Genomic DNA, 5,048 nt, shown 5'->3' with positions numbered 1-5,048 from the left:
ATTTCTTCTGGGTAGCATATGGTTGAGTCTTGCTTTTTATTTTTAAGATTTCATTTCTTTATTTATTTGAGAGAGAGAGAGCATGAGCAAACAGGGGGAGGGAGAGGGACAAGCAGACTCCATGTGGAGCGCAGAGCCTGACAATAGGAGCAATCCTACCACCCCAAGATCATGACCTGAGCCAAAACCAAGAGTTGGATGCTCAGCCAACTGAGCCACCCAGGCTTGCTGTTTTTTTTTTTTTTTTTTTTTAATCCCATCAGACAATCTCTATGTTTTGATTAGAGTGTTTGGACCATTTACACTGAATGCAAGTAAATCTGCCATATTGATATTTTTTTCTATTAATCTCACCTCTTGTTTCTTTCTCTTTTGCCTTATTTTGGATTAACTGAATATATTTTGTGAATATTAATTGGAAACATTATTGGCTTAGTTGCTATACTTATTTGCCTTTCATTTTAGTGGTTGCTCTAGGCTTTACATTGTACATCTTGAACTTCTCATGGTCCACCTTCAAATATTATACCACTTCACACAGGTGTGTAGGGCCTTCCTATGGTATGCTTCCATCTCCTTCCTCCCATTTGGTGGAATTGTTGTCATACATATTACTTCCACATATGTTATAAATCCCACATTATTTTTTTTCTTTAAGTAGTCAATTATAAAGAGATTAAAATGAGGAAAAATATCTTTTACCTTTACTCACAGATTTATCACTCCCAGTGTTCCTTATTCCTTCACACAGATCCAACTTTTTATCTGTTACCACTTCCTGCTGCCTAAAGAACTTTCTTCAATATTAATTATATTGCAGATGTGCTAACAATAGATTTTCTCATCTTTTGCTTGTCTGAAAAAGTCATTATTTTGCCTTATTTTTGCAGAACGTTTCACGGGGTGTAACTGGTTTTGCTTTTCTCTCAGTACTTTATAAAGATGTTGCTACACTGTGGGTGCCTGGGTGGCTCAGTTGGTTAAGCGACTGCCTGCTGCTCAGGTCATGATCCCGGAGTCCCAGGATCGAGTCCCGCATCGGGCTCCCTGCTCAGCGGGGTGTCTGCTTCTCCCTCTGACCCTCCCCCCTCTCATGCTCTCTCTCTCTCTCATTCTCTCTCAAATAAATAAATAAAATCTTAAAAAAAAAATGTTGCTACATTGTTTTCTGGCTTGTTTCTTTTCTGCTGAGAAGCTTGAAGTCCACTGTTATTCTTTATTCCTCCACAGGTAAAATATCTTTTTTCTCTGGTTGCATTTTAGCTTTTTTTCTTTATCACTTACTTTCAACAGTTTGATTTAGATACTTCAGTGTGGATTTCTTTATATTTTTTTGCTTGGAGTTTATTAAGCTTAATAGATCTGTGGCTTTATATTTTCCTCAAATTTGGAAAATGTTCAGCTATCATTTCCTCAAATATTTTTTCTGCACCTCCCACATTTTTTCCCCCTGCGACTCCAATTACATGTATGTTAGACTTTTTTTATGTTGTTCCACAGGTCTTTGAGGCTCTTTTAATGTTTTCAGTCTGGTTTTTTGTGCTTCAATTTGGATCATTTATTTCTCTTGCTATAACTCCAAGTTTATCTTTTCCTCTTAATCCCACCCAGGGTATTTTTCATTTTATTTTTTTTTATTTTTTATTTATTTATTTTTTTAAAGATTTTATTTATTTATTTATTTATTTGAGACAGAGAGAACGAGAGAGAGAGAGAGCACATGAGAGGGGGGAGGGTCAGAGGCAGAAGCAGGTTCCCTGCTGAGCAGGGAGCCCGATGCGGGACTCGATCCCGGGACTCCCAGGATCATGACCTGAGCCGAAGGCAGTCGCTTAACCAACTGAGCCACCTAGGCGCCCCAAGTATTTTTCATTTTAGATTCATATTTCTCATCTCTACATGATTCATTTGAAATACGCACATACACACAGAGAGAGACAGACAGATAGACACTTGTACCACATACCCGTCTTTGAGAGATGCCTTAGGTGACACGTGCACATGTCAGCTTAACTCAAAGGATGTTGAGCTATACCACTGTGGTCTTGGGAGACCATACTGCTATGGCAGGCCCTTAATCCCTGTGTCCATTTCTCCAGGGTAAACCACTACCTTCTCCCCATTGCAACAGACCCTCTTGCTTTTGCTCCTCCCTAGTGCAACCCCACCCTTTGCACCCACTTCTGTACCCTTCACCCTCTTCCTTAGCCTTCCTGGTATCTCCCTCCTCCCCAGTTCTCTGCTCTCACACTCCACTCTCAGGCCATCTTTCTTCAACCCAGCCTCAGGTACTATCTCAGTTCCCAGCCTGATGCTTCCACCAGCCTCCTATTTCCTCAACTTGCATCGACACCTTCTTTTCACTCTTCTCCCAGCACTGAACATTCATTCCTCAGGTGCTCGTAACCCCAGTCAAACTTCGGTCCATTACCCCAGTTCTTCCACATCAACCTCAAGACCTCCTGACCACCTAACCTCCAGATTCTTTTTTTTTTTTTTAAAGATTTTATTTATTTATTTTTGTCAGAGAGAGAGAGAGAGAGAGCACAAGCAGGGGGAGCAGCAGGCAGACCAGGTAGAGGGAGAAGCAGGCTCTCTGCCAAGCAAGGAGCCCAATGCGGGACTCGATCCCAGGACCCTGGGATCATGACCTGAGCCGAAGGCAGACGCTTAACCAACCGAGCCACTCAGGAGTCCCTAACCTCCAGATTCTATTCATACCTCTGTATCCAGCCTAACCTTTCTTTCTCAGGCTGATGTTCACTTTGCTGAGGTTCTGTACCCATCCCTACCGGATTCCTGCCCACTCTTGTTCTTAGCCCTCGGGGTCATCATTACCTGCTCAGACCCTCTTCTCCCTGTCTGGTTTTTGCATTTCCACTCTGCCCTGCCAGTCTCTGTGAGGCCATGATCTTCCTACCTTCTCTCTTTCTTCCCAAAGCATGATGTTTACTTAAGTAAAAAGTGACTTAAATCAAATACCAAGAAAATACAAAAAACAGTTCTGAGATATGGAGAAATTATGATGATGGTATGCAAGGATTGCCTTTTGTTAACTGATCCAAGGAGCCTACAAAACCATATGAATACAAAGGGGTATCTTTTATTATCAGTTAAGGATTTCAATAATAACTTCCTTTATTTCTTTCACCTCTTATTTGGAAATAAAGAATACTAAATTGTTTTTTATTAATTGTTCAGAAATTAAGGGATAAAATGCAAAACAAAATGAGTGATAATTCTGGCATTTCCTTAACAATATATTGTGCATATTTTCTATGTTGCGAAGTTAAGGTGAGTCATAAAGTCAAGATCAGATACACACTTCAAGTAAACTGAATTACCAAATCCTATTTGTTTGCTGAGAATTCTTCTCAGGGTATTGGTGTCCTTATGGAGGCAGATAAAGGCCTAGAGATGAGACACACGGTGTGACTTGGACATACCCCTTGGAGACTGGCTTGCCTTAATTCCTCAGCAATAATACAGTCGGGTTTATTCTCACAACTCACCAATTACGTTTTCTTTTTAAAAGATTTTATTTATTTGAGAGAGAGAGAAAGAGAGAGAGCACGAGCAGGGGGAGGGGGAAGAGGAGGGGCAGAGGGAGAAGGAGAAGCAGATTCCCCACTGAGCAGGGAGCTGGACACTATGCGGGGCTCCATCCCAGGACCCCGGGATCATGACCGGAGCTGAAGGCAGATGCTTAACTGACTGAGCCACCCAGGTGCCCCACAATTCACCTATTATGTTTGGGATGCTCCCCGGCCAAAGTGCCCTGAGTGTATCTGTGAGACAAGAGAGCATGAAGCCAGACTATGAGCCTGTGGGGCTGCCTGCAACTGAGTGACCATAGTTGCAGGATTTTCTTTTGTATCTTCCTGAGGCCTTCCCCAGAGGCTGGGATTCTCCTTGGATTTCAAAGATTCCAGGGATCATATTTAATCAGATAGGAATCTGTTGGCCTGAACCAACAGAGGAAACAACCATCTACTCTTGGCCACCTGACAGCTTTGAGAAGAACAAATCATGTGAAAACTTTGGACTGTAGAAGTCATTTTGCTGGGAACAAAATTTGCATCACGCCATTCCTTCAGTAATGTGGGCAGGACTTAGCGCTAAGCAAGAACAGGTGCCCCGAAATATGAGATTATTAAATGATATCCCTTCCAATGCTCCAGTGATACAAATAGCCCTGCTTGGGAACCCTGAGTTGGGAGTGAGGGGACAGTATAAAGTGGTATGTCAGTGCGCCTGGGTGGCTAGGTGTCTGCCTTCAGCTCAGGTCAGATCTCAGGGTCCTGGGATCGAGCCCACATCGGGCTCCCTGCTCACAGGAAAACTGCTTCTCCCTCTCCTCCCTACTTGTGCTCTCTCTCTCTCTCAAATAAATAAATAAAATCTAAAAAAAATAATAAAGTGATATGTCAAGGATACTGTCCGGCTCTGGAGTTTGTTATGGGTTCTCAGCAGAGAGTCCTCTACGGTCTTTAGTCCAGCGGCAGGAAATAGACACCCAAAACAGGTTAAGAAGTAAATAGAGCTGTGAGAAATAGGAAATAACACATATGGTCAAGAATTTAAAAAAAAAAAAAAAAGGCAGACTGAAAGACTTGGATCCTCGAAAGTTTTAAGAGCTAACATGCAGTTGCTATGTACAAACGGATAATTTTAACTTCATTCAACTCAATATTAAAGTGTTTATATTGGGAACTAACTAGAGTAAAACCCACTTATTTTCAATCCTGCAATTTGGAATCAGATAGCAATGGGTTGAACGCATCCCAGCTTCTCAAATAGTGTGACCTTAGGCAGAGTGCCTAACCTCAAAGTGCCTGAAATTCTCCACCTGGTTGCTGCGAGGCAGAAGTGGAATAACGCAGATGAGGCACTCACTCACTGCCTGGCTTTCGATAACTGATAACCGATAACTGGACAACAGACGATGATGCTTTCTTCTTTCCTCTTCTGGGTGATCTCAGCCAAGCAAGAAGAATTCGGTCGAACTCCTCTGATCTGTAAGTGAACCTAAGTTTTGCCAAACAGTG

Source organism: Leptonychotes weddellii, chromosome 8 (assembly GCF_054177405.1).
Source record: "Leptonychotes weddellii isolate Sample4059 chromosome 8, ASM5417740v2, whole genome shotgun sequence".
Lineage (NCBI taxonomy): Eukaryota > Metazoa > Chordata > Mammalia > Carnivora > Phocidae > Leptonychotes > Leptonychotes weddellii.
Note: the sequence above shows the minus strand (reverse complement) of the source record.